Genomic DNA, 26906 nt, shown 5'->3' with positions numbered 1-26906 from the left:
GAAGGATAGTATTTGAAGCTTGGGAGATGCACCAGCAGATGTTGTTGCTGTAATGTGGCTGTTATAGTAGTGATATCTTTGGCATGTGACTTTGGTAACTTCTTAAAAATAGAAGTGTTTACTTTTGCACCTAAAGACTAATATGTTCAGCTAGACTACATTTATCCTACCCTCTATGCAAAGTGGGCTGCGGGCACAAAACTGCCTCACACGAAATTGCATACCGACGTATTTTTAATGCTGTACTTTCATGCTGATTTCATGCTGCTTTCCTTTTGATTTTTTTCTTGAGTTGAATTGTTGCAAAGTTGGTGGGAACAGGTCAGCAGGAAAGTGTGGTGGTGTGAGTTTTTTTGTCATAATCTGGTCACAACATTATTAAACACTTGTTGAAATAAAAATAGCTGGCAAACTGCACTTGTAGCAACATTTCATCCACAACGCCATTTCAACCAGACTGGTTTCCTGTAGCCAGTAGCCTTTTGGGAGATTTTGGTCAAAAATAGCCTCTTCTCCTTCCCTGCCCCAGTGAGATTTTGTTGTGGTGGCTGTAATTTGCATTTTCAGAAACCAAATCAAGTTATTTTAACAAAAAGAAAACAAATTTTCTTCAGGGCCAATGACAGGCCTAATATTTTGTGCAGGATATTTCCTGCAGGTGTGAGCTGTTGGTCAGTAGCAGTATCACTAGCCTACATATTAAAATAGCTGGGCTCTACCAATTCTATTACCCTCTGACACCTACCTGTCCTGGTATTAAGAGAGAAGTCTGGAGTTGAGAACTATAAAACTTAAGTCTTGACTACACAAATCTTTTTATATGCTTGATTTAGATTACATTCTGTTGTGAATTTTCAAGGACTCTGATACTACTATCAAAATCTATCTTTAATAGCATGTGTCTGTTTTGCTGAATTGGAAATGCTGAGGGAAAGAAAGTATATTTCAAACATCTAGGCCTTTGATTTGGCATCTCAGTTTATTTTGTTACCAGGAAGTTAAAAATGAATATCCAGGCTTGTTAAGTGTATGTTTTTGGAACAAGTAATTTTTATTAGGGATTAGAAAGGCATTAAACTGGGTTACATCTCTTTGATTCTCTATTTATATGCAAGTTTCTACCCCAAGAGTATTCCTGAATTATCTTCTTTCTACCCTTGCCGTACATGGTGGGGTTTATAAACAAACACACAAAAACCTATCACAGAGAATCACTTGATAAAAGCTGTGGTTAAGTGCATGGTTGTCTTTATAAACCAGCCATATTCACTACATGTGCAGTGTGGTGGAATATATGAAACATATTGCCATAACATAAGTCCATTAAATACTTAAATGTGTCAAGGTGCAGAGCCCTTACCAGACAGAGAAAAGGTTGTCCTGGTAAAGCATAAATCATTCTGCGGTTCGTTTACAGCAGTAGTTTTGTCCTTTGTAAAAACGTTGCTAGTGGTTTTCGCTTCTTACACACAAGAATGTAAGAAGCAGAACTTTCATTTTACAAAACCTTTGGAGCTTAAGTCTAAAAAATATGATTCACTATGCTTATTCTTCTCTCTTTACCCTGGCAGCAATATTGGTAACTTGCAGGAGCTAACACATCTTCATTTTGATGCCCTTACTCCCTTTTTCTCCCTATCATTTAGGAACTGTTTTGAAGTGCAGTAAATTGACTAAATATGGCTTAGTCTCCATTTTACTACTAGCCAGCTTGGCACAGTTGTTCTTGAAGCTTCTGAAAGACTCAGTCTTGAAGTTGCTGTCAAGGTTAAGTTTACATTTGACTTGAGTGATTTGTTTCCAGAAACAACTGTAAGAGCTGTTGTGTTACACAAGTGCAGAAAATACTGATTTCCTTGTACATGGAAACTTAAAAAAAAAAAAAAAAGCTTGCATTTAGTTATCAAGAAGTTTAATAGAGGTTTTTTGTTTTGGTGATATTTGTGATTTGGTTTTACCTGAACCAGTAGCAAAATCATGGGAGTTGTCATGGAATTAAATCTGTTTTATATTTCTTCTTGCCTCACAGAAATGTAGGTCTAAGCATCTATAAAGTAAATGAGACCTTGTCTGTAATATCAGGCCTTTCTGACAGATTCACCATTTTTTAATTTACTTTATTTGTGGTTATCTTTGTTTTTGGAGGAAATCTCAAAGTAGCTTATAGAATAAACAGATATTATGTATATTTTTAGAGCATTTGTTAACCTTTTGCAAAGTTAAAGCTAATCATTGTACTTTGGACCTGATTAGCGTAAGAGATTTGATAATCAGGGTGCCTTGGCAAGAACAAACAGAGCAAGAAGATAGAATCAAGAAAGAAGATTGCATCAAGACTTCTGCAAGCAAGAGATGTTGCAAAATGTGTAAGTTTGTTTATGTGATGATTAACCCAATCATTATAGTAAAAAATTACTAGCCTTCCTGGAATAGTATATAAGCATATGTAGTCCACAATAAAGACAGTTTCTGACCACCTCTCAGTCTTCCTGCCTGTCTTCATTGCTGGTAAACCATACTGATGTAAAGTATGGATTCTAGTAAATAGACAGTTCTGGTATGTGAAATCACTTAATGAATTTAGCCATTTATCCCCTGTGCTGTCATGCAAGAAAAGTAAGTTTTTCCTCATGGTTTAAGAGAAGTCTTCCATTTGCTTTAAGGTTGAGAGTTTTTAAGTGGTATATATCATTATCAATAGTGTATTTGTGTGAATGTTAATACATTTTGAGAATAAAGAAACTTGATCCAGTAAGGCACTATGAACAAAGAACTTGCTCCTAACTTATATGTGGGGAAAAAAAATGAACGTAGCATGTTGTCCTAGGGTGACGATGCTTGCATCCCCAGTCGTGTGCTCTGTTAATGCTGGATATTATATTCTGTGCCTTCAAGACTGGCTCTGAGAGCAAAGGCAGGGAGAAGAAGCAGCACAGAGTTTGTTATCAGCCTGCACTTACTCCTCTATATTCTGTGTTGTCTGGGCATGGATGGGGCAGAACAGGGCCCTCCTTTGCTTTTTAGGTAGTTTAGCTAGCTGAGGCAGAGAAGTTTTTCCCTGGACTGGTTTTCTTTCCCTTTTCTTGGAACTGTTCCAACCTGCTCCGGACTGGGGACCTGGGGAGCACCGAGAGCTTGCACTTAGTGGCCTACCAGGGCCTGCTCTGGGCAGTGGCCTTTCCCAGTGCCAGAGGGACTGATACCAGAGCGAGCACCCACAGGAGAGACTTTCTGAATTTGTCATCTCTTCAGAGCAGCGAATGAGTTATGTCATCTGGTATTGTTCATTTTTTGTGCTGGGGAGTGCTTTTCCTGTTTAAATAAACAGATTTTTTTCCACTTCTCTCCAAGGAAATTTTCCCAAACCGGTTGTGGGGAGGGGCCATGTGGGTGGGCTTTCTGAGGGGGCCCCCTTTTGGAGGTTTTCTGCCAAATTTGCCCTAAATCAGGACACATGTACAAGATAGAATAGAAGATGTGTCAGTAAGCCTTACTTTTTTTCCCTCTGAGCAGTGATTGGAGCATGAGGGCTTTTCATTTATGAGTTGTTGCACTTGAATATGAGTATCAGAATTTGCTGACCTCACACCTTGGTACTTGTATCTTTCCTGTTGGGTCAGGAAGCACAAGGAGACAAACATGGCTTTCAACTTCAGTGGTCTGAGGTTATGCCCTGGTTAATCTTGCAGTTAAACCTCTGTGGTATTCTGCAGTTTACTCATTTTGGAGATTGAATAAGTAAATTTTTCCTGAATTTAAAATACAGGTTAGCTCATGGTAACCCAAAGGATAGACACTGCATGGAATTAAAGCAAATTTCAGAGCGAAGGAGGAAGTGCCTATAGAAAATCAAATTAAAAGCAGCTTGTGTCACATTCTAGCTATTGTGCTTTGCATCACAGTTATATCACTGCTCATCTGGCTGCTTTATATCTTAAATGCTGTTTCTTGAATTGAAGATTACTGGAACAATTCATCCTACAATTCATCCTGCTCTAGGAAGAAGGAATTTAAAAGTGCTTACCTCTTGAAAGTAATGTTTGCAACACTGTATAACCTGAATTTCATAATCAGAAATTACAGTCTGCCAGTACTAGTGTCCTGTGATTTTGAAGTCGACCTGCTTTTCTTATGTGTCTGGGCCTGCTGATATGACTAAGATTCAGAGGTTACACTGGGAACAATTTGATCTTACTATCTGTGCTATTTAAATGGTAACACCTCTGGTATGTGTGAAGCTTTAAATGTCAAGATATTCAGCCCATGATGTTTACCAGACACGTGATATCATGAGCTGATAGAATGCACAAATCTGACAACATTGCTGTAATTAACTAGTCTTTCAGGAATGGATGAAAACTAATATGCATCTTTTCTTAGGTTTGTTTTGAAGTATGTAAATACTTCTAGAGATACAGACTTGAGTTTGGCCAGGTCTTATAGAAACCTGATGTAAAGAAAAGGAGGGGACAATCCACTTACTCTTTTAGTCATATATTTGGGGGCGGGGGGTGTTTTAGTTTGCAAGTATGCCTGCAACAGGAAATGCGAAGAAAAGGTAAGCATGGTTTTTGGCCTCCCTTCTTGCTGTTGATCTACATTATTCAAAATTGAGGTAAAAAATTCTGTATGCAGTAATTAAGAATAAGATGCCTAGCTGGGGTATTGTTCTTGCCATTGATTAAAAAAAAATAAATCCCAATTTAGTTGAAACATTTGCACCAATGGTTGAATTTCTCATTCTTCCCACAGGAGGAGAGTTTTAAGTTGAAAACATCAAGTTAAGTGGGTGAAATGCAAATCACACAGTTCTGCCAGAAAAGAAAAAAATATATCTGAGTAAATAAGGTATACATGCTGTTATGATCTGGTTTAAACCCAGAAAAGTAAAGAACATTAACTCTCTGTGTGTTAACTGGAAAGAACTTGGTGGTGGGGGGGTTCAAAATGTACCCAAAAGTGGGATTACAACCAAACAAGGTTAGATCTTGGTGCCAAAAAATGGATGCATTTTATTTAATAGTACAAGAGGCAGAGAAAAATAAAAAGAAAAAAAAAAAAAAAAAAAAAAAAAGAAAAGAAAAGAAAAGAAAAGAAAAGAAAAGAAAAGAAAAGAAAAGAAAAGAAAAGAAAAGAAAAGAAAAGAAAAGAAAAGAAAAAAGAAAAAGAAAAGAGGAAAGGAAAGAGAAAGAAAAAGAATGAAAGAGAAGGAAAGAAAGGAAGAAAGAGAAAGAAAAAGAGAAAGAAAGAAAAGAAAGAAAGAAAGAAAGAAAGAAAGAAAGAAAGAAAGAAAGAAGGAAAGAAAGAAAGAAAGAAAGAAAGAAGGAAAGAAAGAAAGAAAGAAAAGAAAGAAAGAAAGAAAGAAAGAAAGAAAGAAAGAAAGAAAGAAAGAAAGAAAAAGAAAGAAAGAAAGAAAGAAAGAAAGAAAGAAAGAGAAAAGAAAGAAGGAAAGAAAGAAGGAAAGAAAGAAGGAAAGAAAGAAGGAAGGAAGGAAAGAAAGAAAGAAAGAAAGAAAGAAAGAAAGAAAGAAAGAAAGAAAGAAAGAAAGAAAGAAAGAAAGAAAGAAAGAAAGAAAGAAAGAAAGAAAAAGAAAAGAAAGAAAGAAAGAAAAGAAAGAAAAAGAAAAAGAAAGAAAGAAAGAAAGAAAGAAAAAAAAAAAAAAAAAGAAAGAAAGAAAGAAAGAAAGAAAGAAAGAAGGAAAGAAAAAAAAAGAAAGAAAGAAAGAAAGAAAGAAAGAAAGAAAGAAAGAAAGAAAGAAAGAAAGAAAGAAAGAAAGAAAGAAAGAAAGAGAAAGAAAAAGAAAGAAAGAAGGAAAGAAAGAAGGAAAGAAAGAAAGAGAAAGAAAGAAAGAAAAGAACTATGTGTGGGAGGGTGTGGGGAGAGAAAGTGACAGGAGTTAGGTGGAAGCATATCACGCATCCAAGGGTCCCAATGTGGTCTTGTTGCTCCCTTCCATTTGGTCTTCTTGGTGGTGAGGGTTCCATGCTGCGCCGCCACATGCTGAGGAGTACAGAATTCTGTGGATTAATATACACTTTACTCCACTTGCAGGGGACCAGTCTGACATTGTCCTTTGCAACACTGAATGAAGGTCTGTTGCATCATCTCTGGTTCTGTGATGCAGGGTCTGGAGACCCCTGGGAGTGGCCTTGTGATGGGTGGTGTCACCCCCTTCTGCTGCAGATAAGCTTTCCCATAAGCTTTCGCCCGGAGGAGGGCCCCTCAGCTGAGCTGGTCTGCACATTGCTCCTCACCGCCCCCCCCCCCCCGCCCCCGTGCCCTTTGGTGGGAGGGTCTGTGGGAAGAGCCTAGCAGCTGATCGCCCTGGGACTGTGTGTTCTCCCTGAAAGGTACTAAGCTTGTGCTTTGTGAATGTCTCCAGTTCCTGAGTTTTATCTTCATCAGTGAATGGTCCAGGGCCTCACTCCGAAAGCCTATCCAGGGTGTGGTGGTATTCTGTGCAGCTTTTGTAATACAGTTCTAAAAGTCCCTAATGAAAATGTTTAAGTCAAAAACTATAATATTTCAGTCTCTGACACTTGCACACCTGTATATGAGCCCCCATGTATGTGTGTATACAGACATCTATACAATTATATGTATAATCTGTACAGCAACAGAGGTTTAAAGGCAAACTTTTGGCATTGGATTATAAAAGTATAAGCATATTGTTAATTTTCAGTAATTGCTGTAGATTCCCCCCGTTCAGTTTCATTACTAGATTTTTGTTACTTTAGAAAATCTTCAAGTTCCTTTCTCTCAAAATGAGATCAGTAGTTCCATGCTCTCATGTGACTTACTTTCCCCATTGCTAGATTTGTGTAAATCAGAGATCCAGATTCAGTCTGAAGTCTTGGAGGGCTTTATTTTTCCAACAGCACTTTTATGCGGTAATATTCCCTTCTTTTAACTTAAACTTTTGATTAGGACTTGGTATCTACTAAGACTGTATTTTATAGTCTCTTGTGGAGACCAAAGATCTAGACCTAATATCTGTGTTGTTACCTTGATGTTTGCAAGTATTTATTTGGTTCAGTGCATCCAATGTGTATCCAAGAGAAGAATCTTTGCTTTGGGAAGGACTTGGAGATTTTTCAGGACATTTTGGGAAATTCTAGTAAATATAAGTTTCAATAGGCTAAGCATTTCCCATTTTGAGTAAAAATGGTACATGTGCATTTAAAAATCACTGTGTTGTGTGATATGCTGAGTAAATGCAGAATTCTGGGTTTTTTAATGAAATAAGATAATAAAATACACAGTGGTAATAATGTCTTTAGGTAAGGTACTACTTTTAAAAGGGTTTCATCACTGATATACATTCAATAATGACTAGTAATAGTACTGTAATAGTAGTGGGCTCTTGGTAGAAGCAAAACAGTTTAGTAGAAAGATGTACTTTTTGTCAGACCAGATGATGTTATTGATCCCTCTTTGCACAGTAGCTTTGGTTCTCAAAATAGTACTTGCAGTGTGGAATTCTACCAGTTGTATAAGAAAGAATCTGATTTGTTGATAACATTGATAGCTCACAGATTTACTTGGGTAGGTGCTGCATGGAACCAGAAATGATCATATTTAAATGATTGTAGACACTGATGTGGTTGTTTGAACTTGTTTTGGAGATGAACAATTTAATATGCATGTCTTATGATTAAAAAAGGAAACTCTCATTTCAGCTCTCAGGTGTCTGGGTGTTGACTGTCAAAAAGAGTAGTATATGGATTACCAAAAATATTTAATAGCCTAACATCTAGATACTGATTGGCATGTTTTATGATTTTTGGATAACTGAAATAAAATTATTAGCATTTGTTACAGAATATTAAAAAATTAAGAAAAGAAGATAAAATTCAATAATCAATTATTTCTTACAAGAAGCTTATTTTCTGATTTTCAGAGAAGTAGTCAGCAGATAGCTTAAATTCAGAATTTTTCTATGAGTCTTTTTTTCTTTCCGACTACTTTCTACGGGTCATAATGAATAACCACAATTTGGTGGAAACAGAATGACAGTATTACCCATTATGAAGCTTTATCCCAGCAGTTCTGACTGTTTTTTTATCAGGTAGCTGAAATGTCTAAGCTTTGTTAGAATTTGCTTTTAGTACTTCTGTTGATAATACAGCATTTAATAGCATTTTACTAGTAATTATTTCTAAAAGGGTTCTTCCCTTGTCATGTTCTGTGTAGCTGAAGAAGGCATTTAAAATACTTCTTACAGTTAAAGCATAATAATGCAAGTTCAGTCTTAGTCTGGGAGAGCTAGTTTTGATGATAAAGTATGTATTTAAATGTCATTCTGTACCATTTTATTGCATTATCTCTTTTCTGAATAGCTGGAAAACTGAAGATATATTTGGAATGTAAATTTTTAAGACTTTATTCTAATGTGTTCTGAGAGGAGGACCTTTTTAAAAATTACTAGAGAGCTGCTAAAGTCAGTACTGTGATATATGAAACTCAGAAATAATGCCATAAAATTTAGGTGTTTCCACGTCTACCTCCAACAAAATGCTCTCAATCTCAAAAATGAGTGAATTGGGTCCTCACAGAGGGGATCACGTCTTTACAACATGGCATTTGCCCACTTCTTTGTGAGAAAGTGGAAGGGTCCTGCTTGGTTCACAACTCTATGGGCTAGTTTTTGGCCTCCTTTGGCTTACTAAGCAGCATATTCCTAAAGTGTTTGCTAATGTTCTATAAACTTCCTACTGCTGGAGGAGTCACTGCCTTTTTGACATGATTCTTGCAGACCTTCTATCACAGATTGAAATCAGGCCTGTGCTAAATTGCTGTATGCATCTTAGTATTGCCTGATGCAAAGAGCTATTTTTCCTTCTTACGATTTAATACATTAAGCATTAAGTTTACCTTAGGGAGATGCAAAGAGTCATCCTGTACATGAATGGTTTTCTACCATCCAACGTAGGGAAATAAAGGAAAAAACCAAAATGACCCCCAAACTAATTTTTGATTTTTGCTTTTTTACCAACAAGTTTGACATTTATCTTCTGCCTTCATGTTTTTCTGTGATGTTGAGTAGAAAAGACTGACATTGCTGCCTTCTGGTGCCCTTCTCTACACCATTATTATTAAAAAAAGAAAACAAATCACACTTCTCCCCCATTTTAACCTATGCTTGTTGTTTGAATATTGCTTTTACCTTATCTTTCATCCCTTTATTTGATGGGCATAGATCTGTCCCAGGTCTTAGATATACAATAGATGCAGTGAAATCTGTGGGCTGAGCAGTGATATTTGCAGTTTGTTGTGACAGAACTCCTATCTCCTCACCCTAAAACTTCTGATACTGTTGTTTGAAGTGCTATTTATGACCATAGGAACCACAATGCCTAAGGCTCTTATCACTATTATTCAGATATTGGAAGCAGACTGAGAAAACCAGACCAATACTTATGTTATAGGTCAAGAACTCTGAGATACAGCCTTTCTGGTACACAGTTTGTTTCCATTCAAGAAAATTCAATCCATGCTGGTAGTTTGTTCCTTTGGGAGAGGAAAGTGTTGACAGAACAAAGAACCCCTCTGCTTCCTGGCCCCCTCCATATCTGGTAATGTTGCAAATTTTGTTTGGCTTTGCAAATGTAGAATGTTTTCTTATGGAGATTGTACCAAAATACATACACATGGAATACTTCAAGAGTAGCATAGTTCCGTGAGTAATCTATGTAATCTATGCCTCATAAAGCTTGGAGAAGTCAGATCAGATACAAAGAAAGCAGAAGTTAAGTCCCAAACGGATGTATACAATTGTCAAAATTAGGATTTATTTTTAGCTGAAGACGCAGCAAAATGAGACATTTTGAGCATATAGACTATATTTTTGACACTTATTTGTGTTAAATAATTTCAACCTATTTTACAAAGCTCTTTCATCTGTTATACAGATTAAATCAGGAGGGGCAGTAGCTAGCATTTGCAGTTCAGGTTGGCAAATTAAACCACAGTGCAGAGAACTAGTGCAAAGTCCAGTAAAATCTAGTTTTAAGATCTTGGTTCTGCAGTCTGGTTTAACCCCTGTTAGAAACACCCAAATTCTGACTTTCTTTTCCTTTGCTTCTGAACTCATTTTGAACAAATCCAATTATTTGAAGAAGGAAAGGACTTCATCTCTGTTTACTAGTTTACAGTTATCAAGGGAAACTCATCAATTTTTGCTTCCCAAGTACCTTCTGTTTTATTAGAAGATTTAAAAAAATCTTTTCCCCAAATAACCTATGTACCAAGTGCCTTTGCCTTGTATGTATTCTTCAGAGAACTGAAGAACTTTCATGATGTAGGTCAGGACTGTGACATTGCAAAATGAAATACAGCATGGAAGAAAGCCAGCATTTATCGTGAGTGTTTTGAAGGGTAGGTTGGAAAAGGGGAACAATAACTGACAGGCATGCCAGAAGAAGAAAACTAAGCAGAAAAATATTTTTTTTTCCCCAGGCTTAACTCAAGAGCTCTAGATTGGAATAAATAGGTGTGTGTGGTTTTTGTAAAAAAAAATTAAAAAAAAAGATGTGTGTGTATAAATGTGTGTCTGTGTGTGTGTGTGTATATATATATATATATATATATATATGTAACATTCAGAAAAGATCACAACATGACTGTAATTTCACGCTATTTGCAGGTTGTCAGTGACTTCATTTTGCTGGTCTTTTCACTCTTTCTCCTCCATTTTGTAACATAAGTAGTGGGCTAGAGTGAACAGGTTTTTTAGTAGCTTACTTTATAGATGAGTTAGTGTTACACATAACCTGTGGCAAGCATGCTAGAATTTCTTACTTGATAAAACTGTAGCTTGAAAGAAAGTGATTCATTATAGGTATGTGGTTAAATTGCTTTTGCAAAAGCAATATAATAGTGTTTGAGATTTGGACTTTGAAATGCAACTTCGGTAATGCTCATTCTTTGAAGATAGTTGTTCACATACTTGTTGCAAATAGGGAACGAAAAGGAAGGAAGATAAAAATGAAATATGCATCTGGAAGTGGAAAAAAAAATCACCAAAATGTAACTATGGTTATCTCAGCCAATGAACTGTTGTGTGTTGTGTGGGGGCATTATTGTGTTGCTTTTAAGAGCGACCAGGAACATATTTTATTTTCCTAGCACCAGATATCCTGCCATTTGTTGACTTTTTTTGTTTGTTTGACTTAACATTTATCTCATGTTAGTCAGTTACTCATTAACTGATGTGGCTGATGCTATAGTCATATGAAGAAAAATTACCCACAGATTCATTGGAATCAGAATTCTTCATAAAAGAAATTATTTTAAATCTTTTTTCCATGACTATTGGACTTTTTCAAACTAAGGCTGAATGCAGGAAATATCACACCGGGAAAATGTTTTCATATTAACTGTGTATTCAAGAACAGGCAATTTGTCTTTGAAATAGTTGCTTGATTATTTGTGCATAGAGTAACAATGTACCTCTGTGTCTTAAGTGCTGGGCATCGAAAAGGTAGGTATTTCTTAAACTAGGCAAAGCATTCTTACATTCTGGTATGGCTTGTTAATATGTGACTGTACAGAAGTACAGAAGCTAAATCCACCTTGGTGTGGAACTATGAAATATTACACTAATGCATATACAGTACATTTCTTATAAGAATAAAGAAACTATTGAAAGCTGACAAACCTGGTTATTGTAGATGTCTTTAAGATTAGCTGTAGTTTCAGTAGATGGACCAGAAAAGTTCTTCTGAAGTTTTTTGTTTTGTGCAGTTGGTACAGAGTGTGTAACTTTCTAAACCAATGACTGAGACCTTTATACTTGGTTTCCTGTCTCTGCATTATCACTGGATTTAAGTCTTGCTGTTTTACTTTTTAGCTCTATACTTTTTATATAACCTTATTTTTTAGCATGTCCCAGACCTTTGAAAACTAGGAAAGAGAATTGGAGCCACTCATATATTCTCAACCTAGATTGTTTATATGTCATAATACCCTCTGTTATCTGTTAACGGGTTTAAAAACTCTCTTGCTTTTAGCCTGTGTCAGGGTTAACAGTGGAAGAATTTGCTTCAACTGCTCATGAGAACTGAAGTTGGAATACAGCAAGGTCTTGATTATTTTGCTTAATCTGGGAAGAAATGTGCTATTTGTGTATATGGAGTTAGAAGGAAAAAAGGTCAGTGCATCTTGGGTGGTTCATTGAGTTTTGTAGCTCAAAACCAGCAGCAGAACATCAAAGTCTTTGATTTCTGTAAAAAGGAAGTGCAGAAGACACAGAATTAGAAGAAGACGAAATTTTTTGGTAAAGTCAGTTTGCTATATATAGCTGTTTCAAGTATAGAGAGCTCAGGAGAGAAAAAACATCATATGTTTTTTTTCGTGTTAGCTCTCATCTTCTCACAGTCCAGAGTTGCCTGAATAAGATGCCACAAATTTGCAGAGATCTGCAATTCTCTTCTTAAGTTCTTGTCCACTGGATGTCCCCAGTGTTCTTGTGTCAGAAGAAAGGGGATTTTTCTTAAACAGTGGGTCAGCTGTAATTAGCTAGCAAATTGCAGCAGAACTGTGTTTTAGTTAGCCAAAGGGGTAAAGATATGCTTGATTCCTCAAGGGTCTTGATCAGTGGAGGGAAGGGAGACAGCAGAGACTATATTTATGTATGTCAGTGATGACAATTTTATTCCACAGTGGTTCCAGTTAATAATTACATGAGCATGTAATGTTAGTTCATCTCTTCCACTGCACTACTCAGCCAGTCTGCCAGCTCCTTTGGTGTTTCCATTAATTATTTCTTCCTAGTATATGCAGTGAGAGGAAAGAAATTGAAATGTCATGTTTATCTACTTTAACTTAGGTGTTGCTAATGAGAACGCAAGAAAACCAGTTTATAAGTATGAGGTAATCGCATGGTCAGGACAACTGAGATAGTCTTTCCTCTCTAGATGCAGGTGTTTGCTGCTTGTGGTGGTAGTGCAGGGTGCATGTGGCTTTGATTCTTTCAGCTGGGCACTGTTCTGCTTGGTGATTTGTCACTTTGGCTTGAAAGGAGAGTTGGTGGTTGTAATTCAAGGTGGCATATGAAGTTTTACGCGCTATGTCAGGCAAGAGGTCACCAAGGCAGATGATGTCCTTGCTTCCAGCAATAGGCATGCTATTATGACAGGTTAGTTAACATCTTCCATGTATGGAAGTATGAGTGTTTGGTCGGATAGAATAGTGAATCATGAGTCACAGTTACAAAATGAACTGCAGAGGTGCAGCGTATTAAAACCTCGGACTTGCAAGCCCACTGAGGAGTCAGAGGGGAGAGCCGACAAACTACAAAAGTTCAGTCTGTCCTGTTTTCTTTAGGGGTAGTCTAGAGATCATGAGTGAGCTGGGACTCACTCATGTGCTACTTTTCCCCCCCGCCTTTTTATGAATAACTTATGATTTAAGAAGCATTGAGAATTGGAGATCAGTCCTTTTCATAACCATTTACGGAGTCAAATGCTGTCTCTTCCATGCTAGTGGTTAAAAGCTGTTCCTGAGTGTTTAAGCTAGAGTGAGTTGTCCTTGTGTATTCAGGTGGTAGCCCCTTTTACTCTTTGCCTGTGTTGTGTACAGAACGAATGTTTCTTTTTTTTCTTGCAGCTTGCTCTGTTGCATGGGCTGCATCTTCTTTTTAATATTCTAAGGATTATAAATGACCTGAGGCATGAGGCCCCGTCTACTCAGTAATTGCGGCTGCGCGGGAGTCCGGTCCCGGCCAGCGACCACAAGGAAAGCTTGCGCAGCCAACAGCCTGGTTGGGCCAGCTGTCTTCTCGCTGCAGCTTTGGCTCCGGAGAGCGGCTGGGGAGGCAACTGGCTTCCAGGGACCTCCCCTGCGGCAGGGCAGGGGAATGCGTCCCTGAGGGAGGCTGGAGAGATCAGGCGCACGGCAGCAGTGGGTCGGCGAGGCAAAGAATCACGAGGCACGCAGCCACTCGCAGCAGGGGTTGGGTTTATTGGAGGGTGGAGGACAACGGGTCGGGAAGGAGGGTGCGAGCAACTGCCCCCAGCCCGCCCCTCGGACGGGGCAGATAAAAGATCTCCGAGGGGAGGGGGGGAACACAAAGAGCCAATGACAATGAAAGTACAAATGATGAACATAAAGCTGTGGTAAATAGGAAAACAACCAAGGAGTGGCTTCCCACCCTGAACCAATCACCCTCAGCCCCTGATGGAAGCTTCTAGGGACAAGGAGTGTGGAGAGGGTGATGGACAGGGGGGTCGCCGGGGCGACATAGGAGGGGACAACTGATTGATGGAGGAATAGATACAAAAGGGCGGGAATTGCCATGGTAACTTCGTGACAGGCAGTTAACTGACAGGGAGAAGAAGGGGGGGAAAAGCCCTGAAACCCTGAATTTCAATCGCCATTTTGAACTCATAAAGATAACTTATAAAACCGGTATAAACTCTCACAGAACTGAACCAAACAACTGTCAAAACTGCTTAAAACAAACACCGCGCACTGCAACAAGTAATCTCCTCTGTGTACCATGAATTGAGTCATCATAGGAGTGTTCAGAAGATCATAGCAGCTGTTCTGAAAGAAAACTCCACCTTTGTTGTCCAGGTGTTGCTGCAGAGTTTCTGGCTCCACTCTGCTGGCTGAGACAAATCTGTCTCGGAAAGCCGTAATTTTGAAGGTGAACATGTTAAATGAAACAGTTTTCACTGGGGTTAACCTCAAGGTGCTCGCTAAAGTGAGCATGCATGATGACTACTACTGAGGCTCAGTTGAGTGGGGTAAAGGGATGAACCTACAGTCTTTAGACTGTATGTGTGAGATTTGAGGGTGCCTGCTATATGAGATTGTAGAAATAATCTAACACTTGGTTTTCCCTAGATCATCATGTAATCCAATTTAGTCATACTTTTCCTGGCTTTCTTTGTGTTTTGGTTTCTGAATATTAAAATGTAGATGATTTTGTGGACAGTTGGTTAGCTGAGAAAGGCCATGTCGACATAATACCAATGAATAAGCAAGAGATAGACAAGTATAAGAGTCAGCAGTCAGTGTCTGTATAAAGCAAAGGACACTGTGCCCTTGATGCAACATTAGGATGGGGGAAAAAGGCTTTAGCCAGAATATGAAGAAAAGTTTCAATAGAATAGCCATAAGAATGCAGAAGTAGGCGTAGTTGACTGATAAGTAACTAACCAATTGTGAGCTCGCCTTTGCAATATGCATTAGCTTCATTAACACCAATATAAATATGTATGCCTATCAATAAAGTTTGAGACTTGCTGATCGTTCGCATCGAATGCCGCATTTCTCCCGCCGATATTTTCTCCACATTAAAATAAGGAAGGTGGTTTGTGTTTTTTTGGTGTGATGTATACAGACTATGTTCTTCATAGGAAGTGTTTTTAATTTGGAGACAAATCTGTGAAGATATGTGAGTCCACATATCTGTTCTGCTTCCTCTGCTAAACCCATGACCCAAAGTCAGTTCCAGAACAAGGGTAAGGTGTTAGGAACTGCTGAAGTTCTAGATTTCTTGAAAAGCAGAATATTTACTCATTAACTAAAACTGAGATGATGATTAAAGAATGCTATAAAGGATAGAGGAAGGGAGAAAACCCTTTGTGTTTCCCTATATATGTGACGTGAGGGAAGGCATTACTCTTCAACCTGTTTCATTGATTAGCGTATGTGAGCAGGGCACTGAGTCTGCATTGAGCTAGTGCTAACTTTTTAGGGAGCTGAAAGTAGATAGTACAGCTGAGAGCTCAGGTTCTGCACCTGATCTGATTGGTGCTTCTTTGACTGTCTGGAAAGAGCTCAAACAATGCAGCTGGGACATTTTCAAAGGTACTATCTTTTTTTCCTTATTTTATCATCATTTTTTATTCCAGGTGGAGACACCCTACTTTCTTCCAAGCAGCTATGAGCTGGTAAGTATTTTTGCCACTACTGATATCCATCAGGTTTTATTAGGTTATAGGTTGGATTATTTTTGTAGTCTCCTGTAACCTCTTATTATTTCTGTACTGTGCTATCACGTTCCTCTCTGAAGGCTTAGCAAATCAAGGGTCTGTTCCTGAAGCTTGTTACTGTGTCCTGTCCCATGCAGGAAGCCACGTGTTTTGTGCTTTTGTGTGTTTTATACTATAAAAAATACTCCAGTAATTATTTGTTTCAACATACTCATGTCTCATGTAAATTTAGAGGTACAAGTAGTGTAAGATTTATTTGGGACCTCTTAATTTTTTGTTCCTCTTGGAGCCCATGCTTGGTTAGGATAGGAAAACCTTAAGCCTTTTCTGGCTTGAAATACTGTATTTGGTTATTTTAGCTCCAAGGGTAATATAAGTGATACTCGGAAGATGGATTGTAACAGTTACTTATTGAACCAGCACTGGCAGCTGCTAGTATCATTACTAGGACTAAGCAGCCAACAGCTGATGCACCAGTGTCAGCTAAGAACTCTATGTATTTTAGGTAAGTGATACAACCACTGGCAACTAGGAATCCTACATCTCACTTCTGCACTGCTTGTGAATTGGCCAAGTTACTTTGTACATTTTTGTGTCTTGATTTCCCTGCTGGAAAAATAGAGGTAATGGTACTTACCTATCATGAATCACAGAAGTCAAAATGTGCCTTTAAAATTATTATCCTGTAAAGCAAAGCCTGGAAACCGAAATCAGTGATTTCTGGTATTATGAGGAATGTGAGTATCAATGCATTCAAGATCTCTCCTAGATTTTACCCAGTAATTAACCCATATCAGAGTCTGAGGATCTTGTATAGCATCACTGCTAAAATTATTAAAAGAAGAATTATTAAAAGAAACCTTTTCTTTGTAGCTCACAGTATTAGGGGCATACTGGCAACTGCAGTTTCTTTCTTTTGTATTGTGCACACAACCCAAGTATTGATTCTGAAGTGGAAAACCAGTTACTGTGGTTCAGAAGAAATTTTAAAGATATAGCGACCTGTGGGATATGTTACTAGTCATTAATAATTCTGATTGAACTTGGTTTATGTGAACTTGGTTTATGTGTGCATGGGGCAATGCTGATAATGTAGTCCCAATGGACTCTGTGACCTGCTGGCATGTTAAGAGTGTAGATGGCATAACTGGCCTAACCTGTTTTAGTTTACTAGCAGGAATGTGGACAGAGGTGTATTCAGCCACCAAATAAAATTTACTAGTTTGGGCAGAAGGAGTGGAATTCTGTTTAAATTTCTTGCAGGGATATCTGTAGGTGAAATATTTTCACTATACAGTATACAATATGTTTTATTGCTAAGAGTGAGATTGAATAGTGTGGTTTGCTTTTGGTGTGTAATGTGGTGACATTTTTATATTAGGAGTCTTTGTTCAGCACAAGTAATTTTTTTCTATTTAGTGAAAAGTTCTGTTGTTCTGAAGAAGGAATAGGTGCAAGCAATTTCTTTTACAACTGTTTTGAGTGTAAAGTTTTGACAAGATCAAGAATAAGCAGTTGAGAGGCTTAGATAATAGGGAGGGCAACATCTATTCAAATTAAAACATTGTGGCATCGTAACTTGCTGCTGAACCATGGATTTATCCCCATTCACTCCAGCCAAGGAATTCCAACCTTTCAGTCTTCACATGAATAAACAATACATATGCCTTCTTTAAATCAGTGTTGCATCTATTTAGTCAATGTAAAGATTGCCTATATTGCGCTCCTTAAACTGGCAAGATAGTAGTTAGACTCTCAGTGACATATTTCTTGAAGCCTGATGAAATTCACAGATGTTATTTTTCTTCAAAATGTGTGTTTTATTGCATATTTTCTTTTGTCTATTACCAAACTGGCTGTTCCCATTTCTTGTGAACCACGTCTTGAAGCTTTGTAATGACATCAGGAGCCTGATATATCAACTCAATGCAGCTGTTTGGGCTTTCAGGTGTTAAAATATAAAGCAGTTCCTGTGTTCTAACACTACTTAATGGTGTCATGCACATTTGCACATTCCTCAGAATGTGGGATGATGTTAGTCTAGCTCTGTTAATTCAATTCAAATGTTTAGCAAAGATGATGTATTGTGTTGCACTTAATTTTATTTCATGAAGAAACAATGGCCTATTTGTGGGAATGGTCTTTCATTGCAGAGATTTATAGCTTAACCGAAAAACTGAAGAAAAAAAAAAGAGGGGAAAAAAGTGTCATGGTCACTATGTTTGTTTGTTTTTACCTTAGAGCTGAGTGAGCTTGTATAGTACTTCTAAAATTAGATAAAAATCAAAGATGGTAGATTTGTTTAAATGGTCTTTACTGGAATATTGGATTGTATTTTGAAAGATTGTTAGTTACTCAGTTGATAGTATTTCTTAAATTAATGTTTTTAATTTTAAAAAATGCTGACAACTTAAGTCTTTAGTGCTGTCGAAATAAGAAAAGGCTTAGGCCCTAACTGTAAAGCTCTGAATACTTCTTGTTTCATCTATTACTTAAAAAAGATAAAAATGAAAAGGAAAGCCAATGGAATCATATTATTTTAGAGATAATTTTTGGATTCCAGGAAATAGTCTAGGGTATTTTAAGATGCTTCAAAAGGGCAGTAAGCTAGTCTTCTTCACTGAATTTCTTTTTTGTCCTTCATGAGACTGTATTTTTGAAAAGAATAAAGCAGACTAAATCTGAATTCCTCAGAGTCCCATCACCTATGCTGCCAAATTTCTTGAAGTAAAGAAATGTGCGAAGGCCCAAACCTCCTACATACATGAATTCTTATCTTAAAATGACTTCATTGATGAATGGTCCTTATGACTGCATGACGTGTCAGTTTTAAGACACGTTTAAAAAGTGATCTTCAGCACAGAAATTTCTGATTTAACCTTAATAGCCTTTCTTCCTCCCCCTCCCCTTTTTTCCTTACGTTTTTTTTCCAAATGGTTACCAAAGAATTTTGCATGCCTCTAGTCTGCCACTTAAATACCACTTGTCATATCTTGCTGTTATAATGCGGACAGATTAAATGGACACATACTTGTAAAGTATATTTTACCATAACAGTCACTTCAAGCTGAAGTTTGTTTAGGTGTTTTGCTAAGTCTTTTAGTGGAAGTTTGATGATTTTGATAGAAATTGGGGAAGGGCATCAATGGTTCTGATTCCCACCCCCTTCTGCTTAATTATGCAAGCTTCTTTTCTGCCTGTAGAAAGAATAATCAAAGACTTGAACATTCAGGCCCCTCCTAACAAACTAAAACCTGATTTTGAACATTAAGTAAAATTGTGCTCTGTACTGTTTCAAAGTAGGAGGAGAACAGAATAAAAGTACTTGTGGGAGAAGTAGAGATTGGTTTGCTTTGGTTTTTTTTTGGTGTGTGTGTTTTTCATTTGGTTGTTTAAAAGGAGCAGGAGCATACCTTGAAAAAATTGCTGAAGAAGTGAGTGTGAAGTCACAAAGGCTTCATTTTAATTGCCTATCTCATTTTTTACTTGAAATCCAAGGTAGTTCATATATACACCTACATACATTAAACCTAGTGCCAATATTTTCTCAAAACAAATTCAAAAACTAAGAACTGAAAATACATGTTGATACATAAAAGTTAAACCAAACTACTAGCTATGTATGGGTAAAGCGAGGAAAAGAATAGGAAACTTTAAGAAAATTCAGTACTCTTAACAGTGTTTGAAAGAATGCTTGTCCCCTGTTGCTAAAGAACCCTCTCCTTCCTTTTTTCATGCTGTTGAATGCAATCCTCTCTGGAAGCTTTGTATGAGAAAGATCAGTGAATATGAAAAAATGAATTTTTATCCCTACTGCATTCATTTTTAAACACGTTTTGAGAAAAACAATGTGACAAAATTTACTGTTCCCATGGAACACAATCTGTTTTTAATGTGGGCATGCAAGAGATCTTTTAAGAAATGGGAAGCTGACTAATTCTTTGTAGTATTGGGAAAGTCTGTGCATGTAGATGAAGAATTGCGTTCTCCAATTTCATTTTAAGTGAGGTCTCATTACTAGAAGATATAATATGTTAATTTGGGTTAGTCAGTCATGACCTCCAAACACAGTGGAGTATGATGACAGTAGCTAAACTGAGCTAGAAACTGACATATACAGTATATATAATGATTTTGCTCCGCCAGCTCTGAGTTTGGTTTCTGGCTTACATTAGTAAAAGCTTTTGTGAAAAATTTATCAAGTGGGTTTGGTTTGTAATAAGTGTCTGTGACTAATGGCTAATTAGTTCTCATGTTTTCCTGTCTTTCTTCTTCCAAGAAATAGTGTGGAAAGCTTATGGAAAACTAGGAACATACCCAGCTTCATTATTTAGGGAAACTTCCTTTTTTTTTTTTTCCTATATGCTACATTCAAACTTTGGTTCACAGGATCTGTGAGATGCATGCAAAACAAGCATTTTATGCATATGCAGGCTTGATTTGGTGAAGGTGAAGGACATGCTAAATCTACCAGACTTCCCCATTGATATGAACTTTCCTGACTCCTTCCAAGACTGTCACCAGAGCAGTTCTTAAGGGAGTGCTGCAGGCTATAGCTGCCTGTCTCATGCACATGCCTGCACATCATGGGAGGGAAAATGCAGCAGCCTTGTTCTGTTCTCTGATTTGTTTGCAAAAGGTGGGAATATCCAGTGGAGGTTTGTATTTGTCTGTTCAGTTCCTGCTCTGTCACCATCCAGAACAATAGTGCTCATGTCTCCATGAAAACTGTGGGCTTTGGAGAAACGTTTAAAGGAGGGATGTTTGTTCATTTGTGGTTTATACAGCTTTCCTGAACTCACAAGGAAACGAAGGTGAAACTTTTGCTTGAAACTTTTTGAAACTTTTTTTAAAGCTCTCTTTGTCTTGCTGTTCAGTTTTTCTTTATTAAATTTTGATGTGCGCTTTTCCTTTCCTTTTTTTCTTTTCAGCTTCTTAAAATGATTTTCCTAGCTTTCTCAATTTCTTGATTTGTAGTCATAGATATGCAGAAGAACAGACTAATATGACACTTTCTTGGCAAAACCTGTGAGCTGATGCCTGATTTGAAATACTTGACATGATTGTGTTTTAAACTTTTTTTGGATTTCAGTTCTCCAGAGCCGGGCTGGTGTGGGCTTCTTTGTAATGCATTTCTATGAGGTTTATTTTTTAGTTTTAGATTTCAAGTGCTTACAAGAGTAATGCCATGGTCTTCAAAGACATGCAGAGTTGAAGTTCCAAAATGCTGTTTTAAGTGCAGTCAGTGCCTTGTTCATTAAAGTCTTTGACTTAGTCATAAGAGAGCACAGAGAATAAAACTGCATGAATTGGCTCCCCCAATCCCTCAATTACAAAATGCAGTGATCCTGAGTTGAGCTGTGCAAGGCACACTCAATTCAAAAGCTGGTCATTGCGTTTGCCAGGAGGGAGGGCCCACATTGTTTCTAGGAATATTAGAGGATTACAAGATTTAATAGGAATTAAAGTATGAAGTTTTGTTATAATATACAGTATGTTCAGTTCCAAGTGTTCATCCAAAATGAAATGAAAAGGAGGCTTTCTTTGACCAATCGAAACAACAGAAACAGGGAATCAGCAAGAGGGAAAGGTTTGGTAGTTCCCAGAGCCAAGTTTGCCTGCTTGTTTATTTTCTCCAAATTGACTTCAAACCTTTCTACTGAGTGTGGTACTTTTTCAAGGCAGAAGCAGCTGCTTTTCAGAAATGTAACACTAATTACTATCGCAGATAAATCCAGAAGCATGATTTTCTTTCAAGGTTTAGCATGCTTCTTTCTGCCATCCCACCTTTCTTTTTCTAAAGCAAAATTATGCAGATTTTTCAGATTACTCAGTATAGATAGTTTTCAGATGGCATAGAAATTTTTCTTATATGTTTGACTTCACTAAAAAGCAAATGGGCTTGCATAGGTTCTGCTTGACAGCTCACAGTGGAAAAGGGAAATACCCATTACAGGGTGTATTTTTTTTCTGCTTATCTGCATAATTTTCTATTCTTTCATAGTTTATCCTGAGAGTGACAGATCTTATGTCCCTTGTGAAAATGCCTCTGATTAATATCTGAAAATGCTTTTTCAACACTGAAATGTGTGAAAGGATAGGGCAGTACTAATGCCATCACTATAAGTGAATGCTAGCCAAATATTAAAATAATAAATGACTGTGACATTAGTTATTACAATGTAATCGACGAATGCCACTTGTCTTTCAAAAGGAAAAGACAATTCTTTTAGTGTTAATTTAAAAATCTGTTTTTCTTATAGTCAGAATTCATTGTAAAAAGCACAATGAATCATGTATCTATGTGGACCCTTCTCTTCAGATAGAACTGCGAAACAAGTGTGATACTTTAGGTAAAATTCTGATCTTTGGTCTGACTGCTATATAATGGTGAATTCTGTTTGTTTATTGCTTAACTAAACTTCAGCCTCTGGCATCCCATTCAGTTTTAGTTCTCTATTATGTCAAAAATCATACTTGTTTCATTTAATTTAGGTTTTTCACATTGATGCAAAAATTTAGTACTTGATTGTAAGTAAAATGATGTGGCAGAAGTGTTACATATGAACTTATTTTTGATTCTCATTTAATGTCATTGAATGCTGGAGTCAAACCTCAGGCATTTTTCTCGGAGAAATGTCTTGGAGAACACCACCTGGCAGATTTTGAGGGTGGAAAGGGGGAATTAATTGGGTTTTCAATGTCTTTAAAGGGCAATCCAAATGAGAAGTGTTCAGGGCAAGGTAGTCTTACTGATGAGTGAAACAAAGTTAACAAATGTGAAGAAACTATAAGTGCTGTCATTTTATCTTTTGCTATAATGACTTCATTTTTCCTTCAGAGAGGCCATTTTTAGGGAGTCATTGTCAAAAATCTGTGATGATTTTCCTCAATAATGGTAGGAGGGAGAGGTGGGATTGGTTTTGGAATGATTTTAGCTTGCTCCATGGAAAAGTGGTTTTTATTTCTAGCTATGTCAATCTAATTTCCTTTAAGCTGTCTTCATTGGGGGGCGATAAGGATGCTTTGTTGTGTTTGATATTGAAATGCTATGATTGATGAGATGCAGAGGTAGAACCATAGAATCACAGAATGGTTTGGTTGGATGGGACCTTACAACATTGTCTAATTTCAACTCCCCTGCCATTGGCACGGACACCTTGCGCTAGACCAGATTGCTCAGAGCCTCATCCAGCCTGGCACTGAACTCTTCCAGGGATGGGTATCCAGAGCTTCTCTGGGTAACCTGTTCCAGTGCCTCACTACCCTCACAGTAAAGAATTTCTTCCTAATATCTAATCTGAAACTACCCTCCTTCATTAAAGCCATTCCCCTTTCTCCTACCACTGCATACACTTGTTAAAAGTGCCTCTCCACTTTCTTTGTGGGCTCCCTTTAGGTACTGGAAGGCTGCTTTAAGGTCTCTCTGGAATCCTTTCTTCTGTAGGCTAAACAACCCCATCTCTCTAACCCTGTTTTCATAGGAGAGGTGATCATCTTCTTAGCCCTCCTCTGTATCCTTTTTCAGTGGGTTCACATCTTTCTTGTATTGTGGCCCCCAGAGCTGGATGCAGCACTCCCGGTGGGTTCTCACAGGAGCACAGGGGCAATCTGCCTTGACCTGCTGACCAGCTGCTTTTGAGGCAGGCCAGGATATGGTTGGCTTTCTCAACTGGAAGCACACGTTGTTGAGATGTATCAAGCTTCTTATTCACCAAATCCCCAAGTCCTTCTTCCCAGGGTTGCTCTTGATCCATTCTTGGCCCAGACTATATTTATGCTTGGGATTGTCTCAAGGCAGGCGCAGGACTTTGGATTTGACCTTGTTGAACTTCATGAAGGTTACACAGGCCCACTTTTCAAGCCTGTCTTGGTCCCTGTGCATGGCATTTTTTCCCTCCAGCATGCCCATTACATCACACAACTTGGTGTTGACAAACTTGCTGAGGGTGCACTTGATCCCACTCTCCATGTCACTGACAAAGATGTTATAGTGCCAGTCTCAATAGCCACCCAAGGAATGCCACTGGTCTCCACTTGGACATTAAGCCATTGACTGCAACACTATGACTATCCAGCCAATTCTTCATCCACCAAGTGGTCCATCTGTGAAATCTATGTCTCTCCAATTTATAGACAAGGGTGTTGTGTGGGACAATGTCAAATGCAATGCACAGGACCAGGCAGATGATGTCAGTCACTCTTCCTTCATCTGCCAGTTCTTGTAATGCTGTCATAGAAGGCCACCAGATTTGTCAGGTGAGATTTACCATTAGTGAAGCCATGCTGGCCATCACCAATCACCTTATTTTCCATGTGCCTTAGCTTAGTTTCCAGGAGGATCTGCTCCATGATCTTGCCAGGCACTGAGGTGAGACTGACTGGTTTGTAGTTCCCTGGGTCTTCTTTATTTCCCTTTTTAAAAATGCGGGTTATGTTTCATTTTCTTCCAGTCAGTTGGAGCTTCAGTGGAATTCTACAACTTCTCAAATGTGATGGATAGTAACTTAGCCACTTCCAGTTCCCTCAGAACCCATGGATATTTCTCATCATGTCCCATGGACCTGCGCTCCTTCAGGTTCCTTAAGTGGCCTTGGACCTTGTGGTCTCCTACAGCAGACAGTTCTTCATTCTTCCAATCCCTACCTTTACCTTCATTGAGTACCTCAGCCTTTTCCATGTCCTGGGTAACCAAGTATATCCCATATCCTTCTTGATGAAACCCACATTTTTCCTAGTCTTTCTTTCATTACCAGTATACCTGTGGTAACCTACCTTTAATGCCCTTGGCCAGATTGTGTCAGTTCTGTGGCTGCTGAGACAGTTTTTCTGTTTTTCTTAGTCTCTACCTTCACCTTTTTACAATGTACCTTTTTGTCTTTGAGTTTGTCCAGATCTAACTTGTTGATCCATGCAGGCCTCTTGAAATTTATGCCCAATTTCCTCTTGGTAGGGATGCATAGCTCTTGAACCAGGAGGAGACAATCCTTGAATTTCATCCAGCTTTCTTGAGCCCCTTTTCCCTCCAGGGCTTTAAGCCCATGGCATTCTACCAAGGAGATCTCCAAAGAGGGGCAAGTCTGATCTCCTGAATTCCAAGGTAGTGAATTTGATGTGCATGCTCCTCACTACCCCAAGGATCTAGAATTTCACTGCTTTGTGGTCACTGTAGCCCAGGCTTCCCTTGAGCTTCATGTTCTCCACCACCCCCTCCTTGTTAGTGAAAACAAAATCCACCATAGCTCTTCTCCTTGTTGGCTCATCTGTCACTTGGAGATGGAAGGGATCAATGTGTTACAGGAGCCTGCTGGATTGCCTGTGTCCTGCTGTGTCATCCTTCCAACAGATACTAGGTTGTTTGAAGTTCCCCATGAGGACCAGGGCTTGTGACCCTTGAGGCCATTCTGTTTTGCTGTAGAAGGCCTCATCATATTGGTCTTCCTGGTCAAGTGGCCTGTAGCAGGCCTGCACTATAATGTCATCTGTTCCTACCCTCCTCCCCTCTCATCCTGACCTGTAAACTTTCAAATCAGCTCCTCATCAATCATGAGGTAGAGCTCCATGCTTATTCGCAGAGAGGACGACACCACCTCCTCATCATCCCTGCCTGTCCTTCCTAAAGAGCCTGTACCCTTCCATTCCAAAGCTCCAGTCATAGGAGCTGCCCCAGTATGTTTCCATGATGTCAGTAAAGTCATAAGCATACATATGTGTTACGCAGGTTAGCTATAATATACTGAGTATACTGTTATCATGGTGTTCAATATCTTATATTGAATTTAAGTATAATATCTGCACATGGGGCTTATGAAATGTGATAGGCATCAAATCTTCTGTTGTCTCTGATTTCTAGTTTTACATCTGGAAAATAATTCTCTTAATACACATCACAGTTTCCCCATGGAAACCTCCTTTTACACATGGTGTTAGAAAAAAACACCCCAAAAATGGTGCAGTGAGATATTTTAATATTTGGTGATGTTTTCCATGTGAGATATCAGACCTTTTGCCTATGGCAGTATGTCTTCCAAATTGAAGAGAAGTCAGAAACTGGAAACAGCAGCCATGAGGTGAATAGGGAAGGAGGGCAGGGAGGACTTTCACAGTTCTGTTACAGAGATTGTAAAATCAATTTGGCTGTTCTTTTTTTTTTAATGAATTTTTCTAAACTTTTTTCACTTGGATGTGCCATAGATTTATGTGTGATCCCTTCCTTTTTATTTTTTTTAGCAGTTAAAACCAGAAAGATTTATAGTTGGCACAGCTATCTCTTAGAGTGGTTAGAATGGTCCCCCCATGAAGGTGTAGTAAATAATGTTGAAGTTTCAAAGGAAATGTCAAGCCTTCACTAAAACTTTAGGAATTTGAAGTTTAAGTCTTCAATCTCAATGGGGCTGATAGTCTTGGTTAAGATATTTAACTTGGATATTAGAATATACTTTCAAAGCATCTCTTCATATGTGTTCAGTCAGAGACTTGAAGCTGGATTGTTTACATCTCGAACAAATGTACCACAGAAGTTAGCCAGTCAAGGAGTTTATTTGTAATTTTAGTCCTAGAGCTGATGAATAGGCAGCAGGAATAGCAATATTTGGCTTGGGGCAACAATTTTAAAGCTGTGAAGGGAGCGTATGAAGGCTTGAGTGTAATTCCTTATTACATACATGCATACAGACACTCCATTTGTATACAAACACATCTGTTTACCTGAGATGGTTCTTTCAGCACAACTCATTTCAGCAGTCTTCCCCTTAAGTCACAACAAAAAAGTGTGATCCTGCAAGCTGAGATAGTTGTGTCAAGCCCTGTGCTTTTAGCATTCTGTGTTTCCTCATTACTAAAGTGGAGAGAGCTATTGCATCTAGCAGCATGAGAGAATATAGATATTTCAGTAGAAGCTTGACAAACTGGAGAGCAAATTCAAAACATTAAAAATGAAAGAGAAGAAGAGCTTCTTGCTTC

At 38.2% G+C, this 26906-nt stretch overlaps 1 protein-coding gene across 12 annotated transcripts in view; it reads left to right on the top strand.

Annotated features, from left to right (window-relative positions):
- The window catches only part of TNS3 (tensin 3), a 197588-nt gene that overhangs the window by 38457 nt on the left and 132225 nt on the right, over nt 1-26906 (top strand). For 9 of the 12 annotated variants that reach the window (XM_030971037.1, XM_030971040.1, XM_030971034.1 and 6 more), the window contains one exon: nt 15864-15902. The exons of the other annotated variants lie outside the window; for them this stretch is intronic. The gene's annotated coding sequence lies outside the window, so the exon portion shown is untranslated. The remainder of the gene's footprint in view (nt 1-15863; nt 15903-26906) is intronic. 12 annotated transcript variants of the gene reach the window in all.

Source organism: Camarhynchus parvulus, chromosome 2, assembly GCF_901933205.1.
Source record: "Camarhynchus parvulus chromosome 2, STF_HiC, whole genome shotgun sequence".
In the NCBI taxonomy this organism is placed as follows: domain Eukaryota; kingdom Metazoa; phylum Chordata; class Aves; order Passeriformes; family Thraupidae; genus Camarhynchus; species Camarhynchus parvulus.
This window is presented reverse-complemented; position numbering and strand designations above follow the sequence as displayed.